General features: G+C 40.4%; 1 pseudogene; it reads left to right on the top strand.

Moving 5' to 3' along the window:
* The first annotated feature begins 286 nt into the window (after nt 1-286).
* On the top strand, nt 287-3,175 carry LOC147167826 (uncharacterized; annotated as a pseudogene).
* Nucleotides 3,176-24,686: the final 21,511 nt, after the last annotated feature.

Genomic DNA, 24,686 nt, shown 5'->3' on the forward strand with positions numbered 1-24,686 from the left:
TTCACAACAACTCAGGCAACTCCAGACAACTCTTCACCACTGTCAATCACCTCCTCAATCACTTACACATCACAACCAGTCAGGCAGTTCAATTAACTTTTTTACTTCAAAAATATTTACCATACGTGCATCTCTCTCCATACCAACAGTTCTGTTCCATCAGTTGATATTGTATCCATCACCCAAAATCTACCCCCCCACACACACACAATGTGCAGCAGGAGGTCAAGAAAATAATAATTACATCCAAACCATCTACATGCTCCTTTGATCCGCTCCCCTCTGGATGAATAAACATTTTCTGCAGCTTAACAGCTCCAAAACAGTAGCTATTCATATAGGCACCCCATACCAGCTTTGTTCTTCCCTCTTTTCCTCTGTTTCCATTCTTGGCAATAACTTTCCCCTTTCCCCTACTGTGTCTAACTTGGGTTTGACTCCCAACTTATTTTGGCAACCACATTAATCATATCTGCAAAATGTCCTTCTTTCACCTCCGCAATATTGCCAAACTTCGGTCTGCTGCTGACAGGCTTGTCCATGCCTTTCTCTCCTCCAGGTTGGACTACAGTAATGCACTTCTCATCGGGATCCCTGGCAAAAGCCTACGAAGACTTCAATATGTACAAAACAGCACTGTCCAGGTTCTGATGAGAGTGCAAAAATATTAGCACATCACCCCCATCCTACGCACTCTGCACTGGCTTCCCATACATTTCCGTATCAAATTCAAAATCCTCCTTCACACCCATCACTGAACTCCTCAAACCACACACATCAGACAGAACCTGGTCAGGCCAACTGCACTGTCTGCACCCACTGAGCACTTGGCTCAAGACAATGGGTGACAGGGCTTTCGAGTCTGCTGCTCCCTGTCTGTGGAATGCTCTCCCAGATCACCCTCAGAGCTCCACAGACGGTAAGACGGAAGCGTTTAAAAAAGGACTCAAAACCTTCCTTTTAAAAAAAGCTTTTCCTGATTGATTTCTAGTTTGAGTTTTGATTTTAGTCTTGACTTTTTTACTCTGATTTTTTTATTCACTGTTTTTTACTGTGCTTTTATTGCTTTTATTGTTGCCTGTGCTGTGCATTTTGAAATTTATTTTTATAAATGTTAACTGTGTTACAAATAAAATCTATTATTGTGGGAATGCTGAATTTTGTTATTTAGATTTCTATTCTCCTCACTTTTTTACCCACATACACAACTCCCACATAATACATCCGATTTACACTGTTGCTTCAAAAATTCACACCTCCCGGGATATATATATATATATATATATATATATATATATATATATATATATATATATATATATATATATATATATATATATATATATATATATATATATATATATATATATATATATATATATTATATATATATATATATATATTATATATATATATATTATATATATATCGTCTGATTTCAAATAATGATCAACCACAATTTTTGTTTTCCTTTTCTTTTTTGCATTCCAAAAAATATTGATTTTGCAATTTCTCAAAAAATAGCTTCCTTGAGGTCTCTATTTAAATTTTTTCGAGCAGCACAAAAGTTAAAATTGTAGAAGAAGTGTATGAAAGTACGCAACTATTAAGAGAAGTGCATCATAAGACACATTTTTTTTTAGCCGATTTTAATCAGCAATGCATCTGGGAAACCTGCGTCAAAATAACCCGGAGTTCCTTACCTCGAATGTCACTTGACCAATGACTAATATAAATGGACACAACAACCAATAAAAGTCGAAATACACCATAATGTGACCATTCAGCACAAAAGTGAAAAGAAGACGTACAACATAATAACATTCTACCTTGTAGCAGAAGTGAATGCCGTCATCAGTAAAAACCGTGGCTCCGATTTGTAATCCAGAGATAATCTTAAATTCCGGGATGTCTTTCTTTCATGAGATTTCTACTTTAATATAAATGAATAAATGCACTGCACATTTCATCAGGGAGACAGAGAGAATTTGCGAGCAGTCATGCATGCAGCTCCCACCAAAGCAGATCGGGTGTCAGCGATAGCAAGTTGGATAAGTGTAAAAGTTGTGAAATGCCTTATATTTGATTATGTTGGCCAATGTAATAATGTGTAGTGATAATTGATGTTGTCTTTTGGACGAATTAGTAATTTGATCGGCGCTTGAGGAAGTCGTAATTCCCTCAATCGCCTACAGGGGCACCACGTTTACTTTCAGTTTTGGAGAAACACAACGAATAAAATCCAAATCCTCATTTATTTATTCAAGTCGCCACATTTAATGTTCGTGGTGATTTGTATAAATAAAATAATTACTAATCCACTCAGACACAAGCACGATTGAGATTGAACTAGATTTAGAAAAACATGCATTTATTCACCACGGTTGCACATACAGAATCAAAACACTACCTAACTATTATACGGTGAAAAGAAAAGGGATAAAAATGAAGCTAATAAAAAATAAGAAAGGAACAATTTAACGAGGTAGAAAGGAAAGGTTTGACTTTCCAAATCTGTGAGATATTGGAAATGGAAGTTGCACCGGCGATATGTCAAATTGGCTATGAGACGGGCAACTTACTGGAGTGAGTTGAATCGAGCTAGCGGAGAAAAGGTCGAGTGAAGAAAAAAAATGCTCCCAAAAAGGCAAGGCAAAAATAAAAAAAATTAAAAAAATCCACAGTTGGATGAGGTGCGACGCAGCTCGGGGCCCCCAGCAGATGAGGGGCGGTGCAGCTGGGCTCAAGGTGAATGGCTCAAGGTGGATGGCGCTTTCAGACGAGGTCGGGGGCTTCAGCCGGAGTTGTACTCTCGGCGCGCGAGGAGGTTTTTCAGGCTGGCAAGTCAAGTTCTTCCAAGCAAAACATGTTATCGTTACACATATCAACTAATAATGCATCATGAGATCATTTTGTTCTTTCCGGAGTAACTAAATAATCTCTGGGTTTACAATCATCATTCCTGTTGAAATACATATGACATTCCTTTATAAGCATAAAATGATGTGAAACATTCAGTTGTGCGTAAGTTCCCTTGTATGTGATGAATTTCTTATGTGAAATGTGTAAGATTGCTTTGTGGATTATAGGTGTTTCATGTGAGGGCAGTTCTGATCGTAACCACTTGAAGGCACTCTGGTCACGTGTAACCTCCAAGAAGGCTGGAATGTACTGACCAGGATTCCAACGGACCTTTTGGCCCATGTTGTTTTATGACTTCGATAAGAGTTTGCAGACTGCTAGTCTGCGATGTCAGCAGGGGTGAAGATGATGCTTTCCGATAAAATACTTTGATGGCATAAACTCGTGGTTCTGGCTGGTGACAAACAAACATTCACATCCTGGTGAGATGGCCTGTGGTTGACTTCAAAAGAGTGTAATCTCTTTTGGACTGTCTCTAGTGTAGGCAAAAAGGGGAGAACGGAGGCATCTCACCCCACCCTAGGTTGACTAAGCGCATATTTCCAAGAGTGAAATGTTAAGGAAAGAAAGAGAATTTTTTTTTGGGTGACTGGTCTATAATTGTTACAAATGTATTGTAAATAATGTAATGTTTTGATCACTCTTCGATGTTGTCACGTCTATGAAAGATGACACACCACTTCAACGCTTTATGAATGAACTGTCTGCCTCGAGTCACAGAATATCACCTCAAATTGTCATGCTCTTTTAAATGGTATGGAATTAAAATCAAATATGAGCTATTAAATATAAAATTTGAAGAAGAAAAATTAAACGCGATGGAAAAGCGAGTCTCCCCGCCCCAAAATGCACGCAGTGCATATTAGGAGTGACTTGTAAATCCAGTATGTATAGTGTTGTGTTCCTTATGTATTATGTTGAGGGAAAAAACGAAATTAAAACAAAAACAAACTGTTGAACCATCAATACATTTTCATTTTCTTTATGTGACCAAATGCATTTGAGACATAACATCCATCATAAGTTATCAGTAAACTTACTTGTCACTGACTACACCAAATGGCAAATCATCTTTTAAATCACACAAAATTATTAAATCAAATTTCCCACTTCGGTAATATTTAAACAAGAAAATATCACAAGGAGCAACAATAAAAGAAGCAAAAACTGTAGCTGATGACTTGTAAGGTCTCAGGGTGACTTTCAAAGTTGAGGCTGATTTCATCTGTTGAGAGGTCAAACTTTCTAAACGATTGCCTTATCTGCTATTGGAATTTACTTACTACAAATGTCAGGTCAAATTTTTTTTCCCTAAGGTGCTATGGACATTTGAAAGACGCAATGACCAAAACTTTAAACCAGGTTTTCTCAAAATTAGGGATTTCAACCTGGTAACATTAAAATTGCTGTAACTTTGTCAATTTTTGGGGTACGTCCATGTATTATATGTCATTTTAAAGGGAATTAAGTGTAGAATTTGAATAAAATAATGAATCTAATTTTGATTTGTTGACACATTAGGACTATAGAGTTTTCCCAATAAGGCGCTATATTTGTTGAGGTGTGAACTGGTGAGAACTCTTCCCAAAATGTTTGGTCGTGTGGTAAAAACAATTTAATTTACATTAAGTACAAACCTTTTCCATTGATGTCAAAAGCACAACACAATCCTTTCCATTTACAAAAACAACAACGCCAACGATCTTGGTAAAAAAACCTGTTTGCCTGAACACTGTAATATGGCTCCAACAAGGATCTTTTGTAAGAATTTTGAGGGGGAAAAAATCTATAAATATGCACCAGGCACGTCCCACCGGCAGGAGGCCCCGAAGACAACCCGGGACACACTGGAGAGACTATAGTCAGGTTTCTATCCAATTGTTGTGAATTTTTTAAGCAAATACTGAACCCCCAGTTGCTCTTGATGCTGCATTATCCGTAGGTGAATGAGTGGTTGAATGTAAAGCACTTTGAGGGCCTTGTAAGATGGGCAAACGCTATTTAAATAAAGTACCATTTGCCAATGGAATTTCCCCTGGAAAAACTGCACAAAGTGGCTGAGGAGAGGGAACTCTGGGCTTCACTGCTCAAGCTGCTACCCCAGCCCCAGATGAGGAGAAGATGATGGATGGATGCATGGATAGATAATTATATTGATGGTGAATTTTCAATTGATTCTTGGTGCCCCCTAGAATCCATGGTGCTCTAAGGATCTGCCTATCTTGCTTAATGGCTTTGACTCCATGTTCAATGTTGTGAGATTCCAACAACGGCACCTTTAAGCGACTAATAAAAACAATTTTTTTTAAATTTGCACAACATCTCAATATTCACAAAAGAAGAACAGATGGAAAAGGGCATACATCGCATGTCCGTTTTGCGCATTTTTAGTAAATTAGCTTAAAACATTTGAAACAATTGGATGGAAACTGGACTTATGTTAGCCCATCGTCAGTATTCCATATTTCTATTTTGGTCACATACTAAATCATCATTATCATAAATACCATCATCATCTGATCATTAATGCATCTTTAAACAATGTTCCAACAAAGCGAGGGTATTAAATTTGCCCTTAGATCCTACATTGTCAACAACAAACCTGTCTACTCTTAATTAGCCCTGGTACAGCTTAGTTCCCCTCCAGTCTCTGTGTCTAGCCATTTCAGACAGTGCTTCAACAGCCAATTATCATAAATTCCTGTTAGCCCATGCAATTATCAGTAACGATGCAGCCCTACATGTTTCTACTGTTGTAATTAATCCAATGTGTTGCTAATTACCATAATGTGTGTGGGAGGTGTTATGCTTGTTAGTATGGTCATTTCTTTCAATTAGCAGCAACATTAACAAGGTGTCTCTGTTGTAACAAAGTTAATGCAAGATGAGGTAGTGGCTTGGTGAAAAAACATGACAAGGAGTATTTCACTGAGCCCAGAATTGTGTGTGCGTGCGTGAGAGAGAGAGAGAGAGAGAGAGAGAGAGAGAGAGAGAGAGAGAGAGAGAGAGAGAGAGAGAGAGAGAAAAGCAAATTCATATGGCCATTCACACCGCAGGAACCAATGATGGAACTTCCCTATGTTCCTGTGAGTTTCTCCAAAGTTTGCGTTCAAAACTGGTTCTGGGTCTGAGTCGATAATATTGCGGTTTTCATATAAATTTTCACCTAATATAATGATAATGGTATAATGCAATTACACCCATTTCAAAGGTGCATTGCAGAGTTGATCTTATTTTTACTCGCGAGGTAGACTGCCACCTCTGATCTAAAGCGTAACTGCAGCCTCTGCGTCAAGCTCGTGCATGGTGCGCTCCACGCCTCCCCTTTTGGCACGAACTGCTCTGAACTGAAGAGAAGATAAAAACTGATGGGTGCAGTCGCAGTTCTTTATACTCATCTGGGTATTGGTGGAACATGCATGATGTAGGATTTTTTTTTTATACTACTCAATTTAAACATAAATGAACTTTTATTTATTTCAAATATTTTTAATTTGCAATTACATAATGAAAATAAACATTGTAAAGATCCAAAATGATTAATCAAAACCACCAAAAACAATAAATAAAATGAACTCTCAGTCTCTGTTAACAAAAAATGCACTTGAATAAACATCACACAAAACTGAAAAAATTAAGTATAAAGTATCTGTAAACAAAATTGCACTTTGATATATAGTGTTGTATAGTTGTCTTTCAAGTTGTTGTATAGTTGTGTAATTGCCGTTTGAGAAATGTATGATTTTGCTGGCAATTCGTACTGCTGATCAAATGTTTGTAACATTTGTCAAAATCCCGGCTTCTCGACAGTGTTAAAGGGCTGCATCTCTTTTGCGATGTAGCGAACTAGAGTCCGTGAGTTCGCACCATTTATATTTAGCTTGTTTAAAAATGCCCCTCTAATAAAGCCCTGTCGGGATGGTGCTGATGGCCCCTCTGCCTCTTTGGTTGACGTTTTTTTGCTTAGTTGGGAAAACTGCAGCGGGTGGTTGTGTCTGAGGTGAAGTTGCATGTTTGTAGTGTTGCCACATTTAGCATGAACTGTCTTATTACGAATGCGGCATGCCGGCTCATCTAAATTATGTGTCTCACCACGTACATTTGGCTGATATTCAAAAAATTCCCCCACAGGAGCTGTTGCTTTTGGCTTTGAGACCAGCTCCATTTGTCCGTATTATTTGAAATGATGGCTGTACTTATGGCACTCGCTAAATCTGATGCACCAATTTCGCCAAATGCCCCGGCCCCGCCTCCCAGAGTGCGTGGCAAGAGGATTCACTCCTCATACGGTTTAGGAATAACAGTCATGACAGGAAAGTTAACTTATTATCCAGTGTTTTTGGTAAAGCCTGTACCTCACTGACCGGCGCAGGATTACGAGGGTGTGTGCACGTTTTTCGTCAGGCTTCGAAGCACAAGCAATGAATAAAAACAACACCAATAGCTGTGCTGCGCTGGCAATAATTCCGCATGGCTATTAGCAGCTGCTAATAGAGGCAGCAGCAGCACTGCGCTACAAATGAGAAAGAGAATTGCGTGTGGTGTGCTTATGAAGACCCGATGGGACACATGCGAAACAAAATGTTTAAACTGGTTTTAAAAGCCGCTTTACTGGCTCCGGGTGGCAGAGTGGTGCTGTCGGTGCAGGCACCGTGGCTTCGCTTACCCGCCCCGGGAGACCATGTGTGTGTGTGTAAATAGAAATGGGTAAAAATGCCGCTTTACCCAGTGGCTGACTGAGAAACAAAGGAGCAGCGCGAATGTTGATGACATATGTAAACAAACATGCACGTACATGGCTGAGAATTATCGCGCCCGGCAAATTTATCGAGCTCATTTTTTATCATTGTGCAATTAATTGATATATTGCATGTAGCGATAATTTGGGTTGCCGTAATGGCTTATGAGAAATTTAGACGGTACTGAGGGGAGTTGTAATTTCCTCAGCAACCTCGGGGGCACCACGTTGACTTTGCTTGTTTGTAGGAGCAAAATAAACAATACAAATCCTATTATCAAGTATTCATAATCTGAAGTTGCTACTTTAGTTAATCATGGAGTTCTTTGCTTTCATAAGAGAATTACTAATCCACTCAGTAAACACAAATGATTCGGCAGAAATGGAATTTCTAGACAACAAATTTATTTAGTAAACACACATATATCAGTCACAGCCTAACCTATTAATGAAACGAAATAAAAATGTGAATCAAAGATAAAAAGAAAACTTGCAACCTAACTAACTAAGATAAAAGAAGGTAGATGAAAAAGGTAGATGGGGGATAAAGATGGAAGCGTTTGCCCTGTCAATTATTTTATGTTTGAATAAAAGCGTTGCACCAGTAGAATATGATCATCAGATTGCAATGCTTACAGACTGGTTCAGTCGCACGGGAGAGAGAGAGAGACTCGAGCGTCGATCCTCGGTTGAATCCTGGAATGCTGCAGCAGGTCTCCGGCTGCTGGTCAGGTGCACGCGCGGCGTGGAGGCGGCGGCCGGTCCTTGGCTGGCGCACGTCCAGCTGGAATGCTGCACGGTGATGCACGCGCGGCCTGGAGGTCTGCAGGTCCTTGTGTGAGCGCTGCGGGGGCGCCTCGGCGTCACGGCTGGAACAGACGTGCGTTTTGGGGATGCGCAGTGTGTTTGTGAGTCCTTGCTTGATGCGCGGTTTGGGGCCGCGCGTTGTGACTCAAGTCCGGGGCTCAAAGGAAGAGTTGTGTGGTCACCCACAGTGACCACGTTTCTCGTGATGATCAGGAAAAGTTCATGGGGGCCAGACGTGAGGTGGAGTGAGGGTGGAGGAGTTGCAGGAACGAGAGAGTCCTTGACCAGTTCAGGGGGCAGAGAGTTCAGGAAAAGAGTTTCAGTAAACGAGCGTGAGGAAAAAAGTTGCAGGAAAGAGCATCAGGAAAAGAGAGCTGCAGGAAAAGAGAGAGAAGTTCCTTCGCGCGCTAGCTTTTAAAAAGCTGTGTCAGCAGGGGGGCCGGGCTGTAGTCCCAGGGGCGGAGTCACACCCCCACCGTGCGCATGAAGCAGACTTGAAGGAAGAGCAAAGAGGGAGAAGAGCGAGGAAAAGGGGAGCGAAGAAGAGAGGAAAGTTCCTTCGCGCGCTGGTTTTTAAACTGGTGTCCCAGTGGGGAGTAGTAGTCCCGCCTCTTCCGTGCGCTTAAAGCAGACTTGGTCGACTGAGACCAAGCTTTTGGGATAGTATTTGATAATTTTGGATCAGAATTGACAAGCCAGATGCTTCATTTATCATTCTGAACACTTTTCAAACATTACCGCGATCATAAAGTTATTTAATCCGCTAAACTTACTAATTAGCTAAATTTAGGTGGCTACAGGAATTACACACACCATTCATTTGAGATAGACATACAGGTTGTGTACAAAGATAAACAACAGGAGTTATTTGATGTCAGTCAAGTACATAGTGTATGTCCTGAATTATGTAGACTTCAGATTAATTAGGAGCGGCAGGATTCTTGAGGATAATCGATAGTGACCGTTGGAGGGCACTGTTGTACCATACACCTTCCACGGGGCATTGTTTCCCAAAGACAAAACACATGGCTAATTCCTGTGGATAGGCCAGACCATAAAAGATGGTCTGGGGACTGCTTATCAGACAGGATTTCAGGTCTGTCGGAGCTGTGGTATGCGTTTCCTGGGGGTTATAAAACGGAGTCCACTCCCTGCTGGAGGGAAACTCAAAGAGTCCTTTTGAAAAGAAAACACATAGTTAAGACACACACACACATTCCCCAGGGGGAAATGTTTAAAAAAGCACATAAAATAAAAACATTTAGGGTAAAGGGCAATATTCGTTACAGTCATATCGCAACAGCCCTAATAACAAGTGCTATTGATCAGCAAAAGTATGGGATTGGAATATTTATTGATATCAAGAAAGCTTTTGACACAATTAACCATGATATCTTAATAAAAAAACTGGAACGATATGGTATTAGAGCTATTTAAATAAGAGACAACAGTATGTGAAGCTCGGTGATCTATCTTAATCCTACTTGGATATTGTATGTGGTGTGCCCCAAGGGTCTGTTTTGGGCCCCAAATTGTTTATTTTGATTATCAATGACATTTGTAAGGTATCGGATGTTCTGAAACTGGTTTTGTTTGCGGATGACGCCAATATTTTTTTGTTCTGGGGAAAATTTAAATGAGCTATTAAATGAAATCACTGAAGGAATGGAAAAAAATGAAGATCTGGTTTGACAGAAACAAACTATCATAAAATTGACATAAAACAAAATTCATGTTGTTTGGGAATTGCAGAACAACTGTACAAATACAAACAAAGATTGATGGGTTGCAGATTGACAAGTTTCAAGAAAATAAATTTTCATAATAGATGAGAAAATTAGTTAGAAGCCACACATTTAACACATACATACCAAATTATCAAAAAGCTCTGCAGTATTGAATAAAGTCAAATGGATACTTGATTACAATTCGTTCCGCATTTTGTACTGTTCCATAATTCTGCCATATTTTAATTACTGCATTGAAAATTGGGGTAATAATTACAGTTAGTAAGTTCAATCAGTTCATTAATAACTTTACAAAAAAGGCCAATAAGAATCATACATAAGGTTGGGTATCTGGATCATACACACTATTTTTACATTCAAAACTCTTAAAATGTGTTGATATAATAGTGAGTTTTCAGACAGCACATGTTATGTATAAAGTAAAAAATAATATGTTACCACAAAATATTCAGAAAATGTTTAGAGAAAAAGATGGCGGTTATAAATTAAGAGGGAAATACAATCTAAAAAAATAACATTATTCGAACAAACAGGAGAAGGTTCTGTATATCATTCTGTGGGGTGAAATAATGGTCTTCTTCTACAGTCTATGTGAGAACTTAAAACAATGTACAAATATAAATCAATCTAAAACTAAATATAAAAAGTATGTACTTACGAGATACAGAGGTAATGGGAGGGGGTAGACAACCACTAAGTGATTAGGAGTGTTTCTGATTTGTTGACTACATATTTATATTTACTATGGTTTGTGTCTTGTGTTTTGTTATTGTTGGCTTTTTGGATCTAGGTTGTACTTATATTTATAATGATGAGCTCTCTGAGTATTTATTTTATATTATTATTATGGAGTGGTTCATTATTAGTTACTTTTGTTATTCTCAGCAATATATATTTTTATTTATTTATTTATTTACCAAGTTATTAGCTAAACTGCCTATACAGCATACTGTATATCAAAAAAGCGTGACTAATGTTGCAAGTATGATTTCCATTTTGTCTTCCAGCAGGTAATCAATGGCGCACACACATCAGCACCTGGCAACGTGACAGGCAATGTTCACAATGTTTACAATTGTGAGTAAAAATATTAATTTCAATATCTCCTGACAGTGAATATTGGCAGCAAGACGCACCTCGTGTCCGCAACGCAGCCATAACTTCTGAAGGTACACAGTAATTCAGTGTAGTGTTGGACTGCTTTGGTATGGGTTGGAAGTTAGATATGTAATTTATGCAATTTATTTATCTCCCAGAATGCGATAGACGCAGTCTCATCCATACTACTGTCGGGACCCCACAGGGTAACAAGTGGATTACACGTGCACATCCAAAAATTCGAATATCCTCTGAAAATTGAAAATGTTTCCGTAATTCCATTCAAAAAGTCAAACTTTCATATATTATAGATTCAGGGTCCACAACTTCAGTGATTTCAAATATTTATTTGTTTATTTTTACATTATTTGGGCTTCCAGCTAAAAAAACAAACAAACAAACAAACAAACAGGATGTCAAAAATGTGTAATAATGCAAAGAAATCACCATGCATACTTCCCAGTGTTTTGCACAGGAAAAAAAGATGGACGGATGGGTGGTAATTTCAAAACATATGAACATATGTCAATCTTCAATAGTTGGTTGGATTCCCTTTGCCTTTGCCTTCTTTCTGAAGAAAGAAAGAAAGAAAGAAAGAAAGAAAGGGAGGGAGAGAGAAACAAAGAAAGAAAGAGAAAGAAAGAAAGAACGAAAGAAAGGGGCCACCAAACCCAAAAACAAAGAGCTGACAGCAAGCATCAATAAAGCCTGGGCTTCCAGGACCCCCAGGCAATGCCACGGCGCATCGAGGCAGTTGTTAAGGCAAAGGGAATACAACCAACTATTGAAGATTGACATATCGATTTTTAAAAATAACATCCATCTTTTTTTTTTCATGCAAAAGACTGGGAAGTATACATGGTGATTTCTTCACATTATTCAAAATTTTTGACATTCTGTTTTAGTGGGTTTTATGAGCTGGAAGCCCAAATAATGTAAAAATAAACAAATAAATATTTGAAATTACTTAAATTGTGGGCCCTGAATCTATAATCTATGAAAGTTTTAGTTTTTGAATGGAATTACAGAAATCATTAAACTTTTTGCAGATATTAAAAAATTTTGACGAGCACCTGTATATAATCACAATGGTGAAAGTGTTTAAAAAAAAAAAAGGAAAAATAAAAAATTGGTTATTTAATTGCCTTTTCTACTCCACGCTGTCCACAGCCAGTAATATTTGTGCAGCGGTGATCGCAAGAGTGATTCAGAATTGTGTAATTTTTCATCAACAAATATTTGCACTCCAGTGCAGAGAATATTTTTTTACAATGTATCTCGGAGATCTGAAACCAAAACCTGTGATATAAATAATGGCAGTGTTTTTGCAGATGTCAGCGGTTGGCTGGCTGGAAGGAAAACATTGAGTCTCCACCCAGAAACGTCCTAAATAGGCCAAAACAAAACCTTTGGACCATACCTTTACTTAAAAAAGAGAGAGATGTTACCTGATATGTACAACCAAATCAATCTACAACATATCCAAACGCACAGACAGAATGCTTCATACTTTTTGTAATAAGGCAAAGACTTGTTGTAATTGGAAAATGTTTCAGCTAACATTTATTTCATTCTTCAAGAACTAGAAAGAGGGTGTAACAACTGTGCCATGACGGAAAAAATAATTAAAAAATGGTCATTAAAGTGAGTAATTTAAGTTATTCTCTTATTTTTATGTATGTTTGTCTTAGAGTTTCAAATGGTAGTTGTGGAGACCCTATAGGCCTCTTGGGGAGAAATCAAATCTGAGAGTGGACAGTTGCCCATAAAGACTCTTGAGACTTTTGACATCATGTCCTGGGAAATTCGAAATTGGTGTTGTTGTTTTTTTCTTCTTCTGCTTTTTGGTTTATGTATCCCAGGCAGCTAGTGACTGTATTTGTTTTTAAATTATTTTTGTAATTTTGTAGACTTCAAGCCACTTTTTCACCCCAAATTCAAAACAAAACAAGTGTTTATATTATATTAGTAATATTGTTGTTGTTTTTTATTTCATTGCAATATATTTAAAATGTGTAAAGAAATTAAAAATATATCTTCACATTCATGTATTAACGCAGATTAATCGCTATTAATTTTGAGCCCAGATGATCCTTTAGCTGACAGCGGATGGTTACGTTAAAGGTAGGACAGATTGTGTTTGAGCAAAAAACATTACTTTGGATTAAAGCAAAGCATTTATTAAATGTTTGCGTATGACATTCAGAATATTTCTTCGTCAAAATATTGGGGTAATTAGTTTTTCTTTTTAAAGAAGGATGAGAGTGAGCAGTGGATCAACAACATAAAAAAAACGTACTCATAAAATTGAAAATAAACTATATATAATGTATAATAAAATTTGGCGGGCAACATTTTTTGATAAAAAGACCTAAAGGGATTAATTATGATTAATAAAAATTCAAAGATGTGATTAATCTGATTAACATTTAATAATTTTTATGTAGCTATATTAGGGGTGCATCAATCGATCGGCCTGCCGATTTATTGGCCCCGATTTCCTTAATTTTGGAAGATTGGTGATCGGCCGATCCCTTAAAAATAAACTGAACTTTTCCACCAATCTCATCTCCCTCCTCAGAGGTCTGAAAAAGTCAGCCACTGTCCTGTTCTGCTGAGATGACTAATAGGATTTTCATTTATATTTGAGAGAACTACTTCATGTGCAGTTAAAACAACCCATTTGTATTATTTCAACGATATTGTTTAATGTTTTCCAATAAAACAAGATTGGAACACTGAAGGTATATGTTGCTTGTAATGAAAAAAAAGAAAAGATATATATATATATATACATATACATATATAGGGAGAATATGCAAACTCAATACAGAAAGAAGACAAAAATTAAAATTGTGTTTATTATATATCTAACAATTAAAACAAATACAAAATAAAACTGAAGCTACTTTATTTAATGCGCCCAGATAAAAGGAGTTGTTCTATCCAAACCCTCGTTCTACTTGTTAACTAATAAAATGTAGAACACATCGGCTCATAATTTTATACAATAATCTGAATAATAAATAAATAAATACAATTTAACCGATTGGTTGGTGACAAGTAGAATAAAGTAAGTAAAATTAGCATTTTTGCTCAATAGCTTCCAGGTCATGTGACCTCCATCCATCCATCTTCTACTGCTTATCCGAGGTCGGGTTGCGGGGGCAGCAGCTTTAGGAGGGATGCCCAGACTTCCCTTTCCCCAGCCACTTCAACCAGCTCCTCCGACGGAATCTCAAGGCGTTCCCGGGCCGTAGTCTCTCCAGCGTGTCGCGGGTCGTCCCCAGGGCCTCCCGCCGGTGGGACATGCCCGGAACACCTCTCCAGGGAGGCGTCCAGGAGGCATCCGAACCAGATGGCCGAGCCACCTCAGCTGGCTTCTCTCAACACGGATGAGTAGCGGCTCGACACCGAGTCCCGTATGACCGAGCTTTTCACCCTATCTCTAAGGGAGAGCCCGGACACCCTGCGGAGGAAACTAATTTTGGCCGCTTGTATCCGGGATCTTGTTCTTTCGGTTCTTTCCCATAGCTCGTGACCATAGGTGAGGGTAAGAATGTAGATCGATTGGTAAATTGAGAGCTTTGCCTTTTGGCTCAGCTCCTTCTTCACCATAACGGACTGATACAGAGTCTGCATCACTGAAGACGCAGGACCGATCCGCCTGCCCTCACTCGTGAACAAGACCCCAAGATACTTAAACTTCTCCACTTGGGGAAGGATCTCATCCCCGACCCGGGGAGAGCACGCCACCCTTTTCCGACTGAGGTCCATGGTCTCGGATTTGGAGGTGCTGATCTTCATCCCAACCGCTTCACACTCGGCTGTGAACGGCTCCAGTTAGAGTTGGAGATCACAGCTTGATGAAGCAAACAGCACCACATCATCTGCAAATAGCAGAGATGCAATGCTGAGGTCACCAAACCGGACCCTCTCAACGACTTGGCTGCACCTAGAAATTCTGTCCATAAAAGTTATGAACAGAATCGGAGACAAAAGACAGCCTTGGCGGAGTCCAACCCTCACTGGAAACGAATCAGATTTACTGCCGGCAATGCGGACCAAGCTTTGGCACCGGTTGTACAGGGACAGCACAGCCCGTATCAAGGGACTCTGTACCCCGTACTCGCGAAGCACTCACCACAGGACTCCCCGAGGGACCTAGTCAAACGTTTCTCCAAATTCACAAAACACATGGTTGGACTGGTTGGGCGAACTCCCACTCACCCTCGAGGACCCTGTAGAGGGTGAAGAGCTGGTCCGCTGTTCCACGGCCGGGAACACACCTTACGGTCCCTTCTTAAAAAGGGGAACCACCACCCCGGTCTGCCAATCTAGAGGCACTGTCCCCGATGTCCACGCGATGTTGTAGAGGCGCGTTAACCACAACAGCCCCACAACATCCAGAGCCTTTAGGAACTCCGGGCGGATCTCATCCACCCCCGGGGCCCTGCCACCAAGGAGCTTTCCAACCACCTCAGTGACTTCAAACCCCGAGATAGGAGAGCCCATCTCAGAGTCCCCAGACTCTGCTTCCTCAAAAGAAGACGTGTCGGTGGAATTGAGGAGGACTTCGAAGTACTCTGCCTACCGACTCACGATGTCCTGAGTCGAGGTCAGCCCGTTCATAACTATAGTTCATAACTATACACAGTGTTGATGGTGCACTCCTGAGATGCCGGATGGTGGACCAGAATATCCTTGAAGCTGTCCGGAAGTCGTTTGAGCAACCGCTGAAGCTGCGTTCCGCTTGGCCAGTCGGTACCCGTCAACTGCCTCCGGAGTCCCACAGGCCAAAAAGGCCCGATAGGACTCCTCCTTCAGCTTGACGGCATCCCTTACCGCTGGTGTCCACAGCGGGTTCGAGGATTGCCGCCGCGACAGGCACCGACCACCTAACGGCCACAGCTCCAATAGGCCGCCTCGACAATGGAGCCGCGGAACATGGCCCCCGCCTCCGGGCGTTGGAACTCTTTCAGACAGGGGATTCCACCAGACGTTCCCAGCAAACCCTCACAAATCCGATGACACGACTACAAAGTCGATCATCGATTTGCAGCCTAGGGTGTCCTGGTGCCAAGTGCACATATGGACACCCCTATGTTTGAACATGGTGTTTGTTATGAACAATCCGTGACGAGCACAGAAGTCCAATAACAAAACACCACTCGGGTTCCGGTTTGGGGGGGGGGGGGGCGTTCCTCCCAATCACAACACTCCAGGTTTCACTGTCATTGCCCACATGAACGTCCCCCAGCAGAACGAGGGAGTCCCCAGAGGGAGCGCTCTCCAGCACACCCTATCAAGGACTCCAAAAAGGGTGGGTACTCTGAACTGCTGTTTGGTGCATATGCACAAACAACAGTTAGGACCCATCCTCCCACCTAAAGGTGGAGGGAGGCTAACCTCTCATCTACTGGGGTGAACCCCAAGGTACAGGCGCCAAGCCGGGGGGCAATAAGTATGCCCACTCCTGCCATGTCATGTGACCTATTGACCCCAAATCAGTGCTGCATCATAGTGGCATGTCTGCTGGATGATGCACACATCTTATTTTTTAATATTAGGTCTCCACTTATTTTTAATGACATTTTTTTCAATTTTTTTTTTAATTTTTGCTCAATAGCTTCCAGGTCATGTGACCTATTTACTCCAAATCAGTGCTGCATTATAGTAGCATGTTGGCTGGATGATGCACACTCTCAATTTCAACCTTTCTCTCATTTTCAATTAACTTAATACTGTACATGTACTGTACTGCACTGTACTGTACATATCAATGTTCTAGCTCAATAACAGGTAATGGAACCTATTTACCCCACAAGAGTGCATACCCAATGAAACGTGAATTAGTGATGTATTATACTGAATAAACTGTTTTCTATTTAATTTTTTTTTATTTTAAACTGCTTGTCAGTAACATTTTATTTTGAAAATCTGACTTTTATTTTGAAAACCGGATGTCGTTCTCTGCGCCAGCATCCCTTTGCTCATACTACGGGCAAACAGAAAGGGTGAACTTAAAAAGAAGAGGCGGCTAGCTTTACCGCAGTGCCGTGATGGCAGTTTTGTCCAGTCAAACACACCTCACCGGGAGTTAGCAAGTGCTGCGTTAGCTTAGCATTAGCACCGCAAAGTCACGTTAACGTAATGAAATAGAAGCTTATTCCAACCACCGTAACGGTCGATGGTGAATTGACGGTCTCAAACAATGTCCGCGTCGCGAAAGACCATCTTATTCCACTCTGCATGACAAAACAACACTCGGTGATGAGTTGCGGGTCACGGCAAAAAAAACAAAAAAAACACCATTGCCTGTGTGTTAATGATCATACCACATTGAAATTGTTTACCTGCTTAATGTCTAACCTAAACATTTGTAAAAGGATAGAGGATTAATATAAGAAAGTACCATTCAATTATTCACACAAATACATGTGTTTTTATTTACCGGTTTAACAATTATCAACAGAACTTTGTAGTTACATAAAGCAATAACAGGCTGATGCCAAACCTAAAGCCTCGACCTACCTACAAAGAAAAAAAAGCTTTACTCACCACCTACAGTATATGGACCCCAAGTATTCATAAAAGCAATTTAGCCAAATCAAGCAATAAGCTGCTTGTAAAATGGATGGATGAAGTTATTGTAATCCACTGTAATATGCAGAGTTTAGACACTGTGCTTCGGTAAGAACATAAAATGTACTCCAATAATGATTGAAATAAAATGTATTGCACATTAAATAAATAAAATGCACCTGAATAAATATTAAGAAGCCAACTGTTGAAGATTATATGCAAATGTATGCAGAATCCACAGACATATCCTCTAATACTATTATGTGACATTTTTTCTGCATGCGTTTACAGCTGTTGTGGATGGATATGTTGAAGTTTCCGATGCGGGCACAAGTGTGAGCTCATCATCATGCTACCAAGCAGCAGCCCTCATTCAGTGTTCACCTGTGTCGGTAAGACATTTTACTTACAGTAACTAGTAGTACTTAGGGGTGGGAACCTCTGGGTACCTCAAGATACGCTATGATACTGACAAGGCGTGGCATATTTAGGACTCAGGCACAGAGATAGGAGTTTGCCGCCAAGGCAGATATTTATTAAACATAAAACTCCTCGTTTAGAGAGAAAAACAAAGGCTATAAAATGTTAAACTAAAGGCGCTCCAAAAGGGAGGATGTCTAATCTACAAACAAAACAAAATCACTCTTAAACTAAAACTATACTGTGGCTATACAAAGTTACAAACAAAAGTTCACACAGAAGACAGGACAACAAGGCTGAGGACGTCGACTGTGACTGGCTGGAGTGACTCTGACGAAAACACTTTGGCACAAGACAGGCGAGACGCAGACCATTTAACACATGAGGGTAATGGGAAACAGGTGGACACAATCAGGAATCAGGGTTGACACTGACACCACATGAGGAAAGGCAAGTGACCTGAAACGAAAGGAGTCCGAATTTTCAAAATAAAACAGGACATGACAAGACAGTAAAAGCCCAGACAAGACAACCTCACCGCGGTGTGACAGATACAAGGCTCACAAAAACGATTATCTCACAATATGACAATACCACGATTATCGATATGTTGGTCAGGTAATAAATCCACGATAATCTACAATAAAACTACTCAAGACATAAATCTGTGTTTTTTTAAATAAAATATAATAAATAAATAAAAAATTGTTTCTTTTTGTACCATCACTGAAACAAAATATATTAAAACTGGTGTCTTCTTCACAGTGAGTACTTAAGTGTATTTTTTTTAAACAAAAACAAATGTCTTCTTAACAGAGACCACTTTTTGTGAAGAAATTTGTGTCTTTCTTAACTCTTTGACCGCCATAAACGTTATATAACGTTTAGTAAAAACCTACGGAGGGGCGCCGAGGACGTTAAAAGACGTTCACTATGTTTTTTTTTGTTTTTTTTGGAAACGGGAGGAGGAACGCCTTGGGCAGCTGTGCTGAAAGTATCAAGCAGATCTAGTTAGTAAAATGACTCGTTTTGGCCCCTAGATGGCAGCGGTGACTCTCTTTGGACAAGATTGGGTGGGCCGCCCACCGTGGGCGTCAGTAGAAGACGTGAGGCGGAGCTAGAGTGTTGAGGGGACAATGGCTGATGATGCAACAATGGCTGATGAAGCAACAATGGCGACCGGTTGCAAGCAGCTCACGCTTGAGCATTTTTTTCAAAGACGGAAAGCATCGATCAATACTAAAAAGCGCATTGATGTCGACGATGATGATGATGGTGACTTCGAGCTTGACGCCAAAGTTGGAAGCCTTGACGCGACCGTTATGATCATGTAGTAAGCCTCACCGGCGAGCGAGGCTAACGCCAGAAAACGCGGAGCATAACCGAACACAGGCGGACGATCGGACGATGGAGAGTACCCCGAGTCCAATGCATATTCATTGGAGGAGCGGGTACAGTCTGATCACGGAGAAGACACTGGTTCTGGACTACGATGCCACCATGAATGGAGTGGATAAGATGGATCAGAACATGAAGGACATGAGGAAGCCACACGTAACACCACCGTAACGTAACCGTAACATGATCCTGATAGTAGACGTGATGGCAACACACACTGCAGTATATACTTGCTATTCCCCGGAAAAAACGGCCGGCAAGAAAGTGCACGCGAAGGGGCAATCGCAGTGAAACTAATCTGTTGTGCAAATCATGTTGCGTCTCCTTGCACGCAGGGGAGTGTTACACAAAAAGAAAAACATAATTGTAAATAGTACCACAGTTGCACACATTTGTAAATAGTTTGCCAAATTGTTGTCAAATTGTTACACTGTTGAATGTAAACAAACGTATTTTGCTATCAAAAACACTTTTTCATTCTTGGTGGTAGTGTTTTATAGAAGTAAAGCACTATTTAGGTGTTTGTGGCATCATTCATGGACAAAAAGAAGTGTCAAATTCACTAGAATGCATCAAATAATATCGTTTCACTAAAAGCTTGATTTCTCCGTATTTTGGTCCAAAACAAGCGAAATCGGGTGAAACTAACCATTTTCTATTGTTGATTACTAAAGAACGGAATAAGGTAGAAACAAACTTTTTTTTTCTGATGAAAGATGAAAGTTCAATCTTTCATTTGGTAGTATGTGTGTTTCCATAGTCCAAATAAAGAATTTTCTGTGGACCTTGAAAGATCAGTCAAAATGCTTAAATCGGCTGGCACTCACAGCATCCCTTTTCTGAAAACGTCTGGCAGTCAAAGAGTTAAACACTATTGTCATGCAACATTAGTTACAGAGTGGATTGTTTAATTTTATAAACTGTGACGATTTTTTGTGTAACATTGCAAAAGTAAATAAATAAAATTACTTAAATATTAAATCTAATTAAATCAATATTAATATTCCTCAGAAATTGTGTGCATCAAAAAGTCAAACCATGAAATATGTTTTAAAATGTTACGTACGCAAAACGGAGTCAGTTGCTAGACAGATAATAAATGTCTTACACAAGTAAAAGTAGGCTCATGAGTCTTCTTCGCCTGAAGACTTCCATACATTTCCCCGCCACTCTTATGAGGTGCTCCCCCTAGCGGCCTGCCAAGTAATTCCTCAATAAGTAATGGAGACGTTATAGTGGCTGGATATAAACTACAAATATCGCGATTCTTGGGTAGGCATATCGATAATCTAATGGGAGACAAAGTATCCCGATTAGTTGCAATATCTATATATCGTCAAACTCCTAGTAGTACTTGTATTGCCAACTGTTATTAATTTTGCGTTTCTATGTCAACAGGAAAGCGCACAAGGGATAGATTCAGTCAGTGAAATGGACATTGCAAGCCAGGAACTCGCCAGGACAAAAAATGATGTTCGACCAGGCAGATGTCCTCCAGGTTGCGGAAATTCAGCCCAGCTTCTGGCTTTGCTTTTTTGAAATTTATTAAATAATTAATTTATGTATTTATTTTACTTTTTTAGGTGCACAAATAAACTGTTGCAATCTACAATTTGTTCTTTTCCCCAAAAAACCTTGCCATGCAAACATTTAAAAAGATTAAAAACCATTGCAATGAAGGCGCACTTACGGACTGGTTCAGGTGCACGGCAGAGAGAGGGACTCGGCGAGCGTCGATCCTCAGTTGAAGAAAACTCCGTTGGAGGCGATCTGGGTGGTAGGCGCTGGGGCTGGGTTGGGGTGGATGGCAGGCGTGGATGGGGGGCGGGGGGGTGCGGGGGTTGGGGGCCGGTGGGGTGCCTGGCGGGCCTGCGGTGCCCCGTCCTGTTGCGTTGGGTCGGGGGCGCGGGCCGTGTTGGGGTGGGGGGCGCTCCTGCTCCTGGGTTTTCTCTCCGGCCGGTGGCCCTGGCGGGGGTCGTCCTTTGGCGCTGCCGCGGCCTGGGGGGCCCTGAGGTGTTGCACTTGCTCTGTCCTGGCGGGGGTCGACGGCTCCCCTCTTTGGTGGACATTTTCATGCATGCCAGATCCACCACACCAGCATCTACCGAAACTCAGACACATTCTGCTTCCTCCTAAGGTCATTGAATCGGTGGAGGCTGGTGTCTGTGGATCTCACTCGGCTTCGTCTGTCCTTCCTTCCTTCCCTCAGTCTCTCCTTCGGTCTCCTGAGGTCTCCCTGATTTTTTATTTTTTTGGGGATTTGTTGGAATTTAGATGTTTCTTGGGTTGGGGAAGCATTCTGGTGGGTGGCCCGGTGGGTGGTGTCTGGTTGGTGCTGGATTTCACCTTCCTTGGTTTTCTTTGGTCCCCTCGGGTCCCCTCGGGTCTCCTGACGGCGGTGTTCGGTTTAGGTGAACGGTATGGGATTTTTTCTAATAGGTTTTTGGTGAGCTAACAAATACACGCACGCACATACACATACTCATCCACATACAAAAAAAAAATATATATATATATATATATATTTATAAAAAAAAAAAGAAAAGAAAAAAAGAAGTTCATGGGGCAGGAAGAGCAAAGAGGGAGAAGAGCCAGGATGAGGGGAGCGAAGAAGAGAGGAAAGTTCCTTCGCGCGCTGGTTTTTAAACTGGTGTCCCAGTGGGGTGTAGTAGTCCCGCCTCTTCCGTTCGCTTGAAGCAGACTTGGTCGACTGAGACCAAGCTTTTGGGATAGCATTTAATATTTTTTTTTTATCAGAATTGACAAGCCAGATGCTTCATTTATCATTCTGAACACATTTCAAACATTACCGCGATCATAAGTTATTGAATCCGCTAAGCTTACTAATTAGCTAAATTTAGGTGGCTACAGAAGTTACACACATCATTCATTTGAGATAGACATACAGGTTGTGTACAAAGATAAACAACAATAATCACTTGATGTCAGTCAAGTACATAGAGTCCATTTATGTCCCGAATTATGTAGACTTCAGATTAATTAGGAGCGGCAGGATTCTTGAGGATAATACCAATAGTGACCGCTGGAGGGCACTGTTGTACTGTATAACTTCCAAGGGGCGTTGTTTCCAAAAACACATGGCTGGTTCCTGTGGATAGACCAAATCATAAAAGATGGTTTGGGGACTGATAAGTCGTCTTATCGGTAGTCTGCTTGCTAAACAGGCTTTTAGATCTCAGTAGGCGCTGAGCTATGTGTTTCCTATGGGTTGTAAAAACAAAATCCAGTCCCTGCTGGAGGGAAATTCAAAGAGACCCCCCCCCCCCAAATTGAGGGAGACAGGCAATATTTGTTACAATATATATATATATATATATATATATATATATATATATATATATATATATATATATATATGCTCAAAAGTGTGTAAAGTGAACCTCTTGAGCAATTTGGACTTTCCAATTGTTTCAACCTGATTTTGTTGTTCCATCTTACATTTTATATGAAATAACAGGTGTAGGTTTATCAATTCAATGCATTGTTCTTTTTTAAATTAATTGTGTAGTCAAAATTTTATTAAAAAGAGTTTTTGGTCAATTCATGTAGGTGCAAAAGTAAGTGAACCCTGCGCTGCATTGCTTAAAACAAGCAGTCAAGTAGAATCAGGTAGGACAAATTCATAGCTAAACTAACCACTGAAATGGACCAAGGAAATGAGAGGTTTACCAAAGAATTTGTGCATCACTGACTGAAACCGAGACAAAACCACAACACTTTAGTCTTACCCAGGTGAACCCATGAAGGTTAGTCATGCTGAGAGGAAGAGACATCTCAGGGGACCTTAGGAAGTGGGTAGTGACAGCACATCTGTCTGGGGAAAGCTCTAAAGTTGAAAAATTGACTTCATCATTCCACTGTGAAGAGAACTAGAGAACACTGAAAATTTCTACAATCCAGCCTAGAAGTGGATGACCTTCTAAAATATCAGCAAGAACCACAAAAAAAAAAGATAATTCAGGTAAAAAGCCAATTCGAACATCACATTGAGGGATTTGCAGACCTCTTTTGCTGCATCTGGGACACATGTGCATGCTTCAACAATCAGAAAAAAAAGTCAATCAACAAGGCTTTCATGGAAGGCTTGCGAGGTAGAAGCCTCTGCTCACAAAAAAAGATCAAAGCTGCCCATCTCAACTTTGCCGGAGAATACCTGGAGCTTTTTGGAAGTTCCTTCTGTGGTCACAACTAAAACATGTCATGTTTGGTGAAAAGTCAACACTGCATACCCTAGAGTGAAGCATGGGGGTGAGAATGTTAAATTATGGGCTGGCTTTTCATCCTTAGGACCTGGACAACTCCACATAATCCAGGGAATCATGAATTTAGAGGAATATTGTGAAATCCTGGAACATAACTTGAAGCCGTCCTTTGTGAAGTTACAGCCTGATAGACGATGGATCATGCAACATGACAATAATCCAAAGCATTCCAGTAAAACAACCAAGGAATGGCTGAAGAACAACAAGATTCTTCATGTTCTGGATGTGCCCAGTCAAAATCCTGTGGCGGGACTTGAAGCGGGCAGTTTATGCTAGATGCCGATCCAACCTCTCTCAACTGGCTGCATTTTGCAAGTAAGAGTGGCAAAAGTTCCACCAAAGTAGATGAAAGACTAATGAATCACTAACAAAAGTGTTTGGATGAAGTTCTTATTGCAAAAGGAAGTGCAATGTCCGATTAAGTGAGAGGTTCACATACTTTTGCACCCATGAAATCTGTTTTTCTTAAATCAACAACTTTTGTTCAAGAATGAATGGCAATATTATCATTCTTTTTGTTCAAGTCCATTATTTTCAATGTCAGCATTGTAAATGTGGGTATGACTAAACATTTAAAAAGATTGTGCTGGTCCCAAGCCCGGATAAATACAGAGGGTTGTGTCAGGAAGGGCATCGGATGTAAAACTTCGGCCAAATCAAACATGCAAATCAAATATATGACTTCCA

The sequence above is a fragment of the Leptonotus elevatus genome, chromosome 9, assembly GCF_054856555.1.
Source record: "Leptonotus elevatus isolate MCC_2025b chromosome 9, RoL_Lele_1.0, whole genome shotgun sequence".
NCBI classification, from domain to species: domain Eukaryota; kingdom Metazoa; phylum Chordata; class Actinopteri; order Syngnathiformes; family Syngnathidae; genus Leptonotus; species Leptonotus elevatus.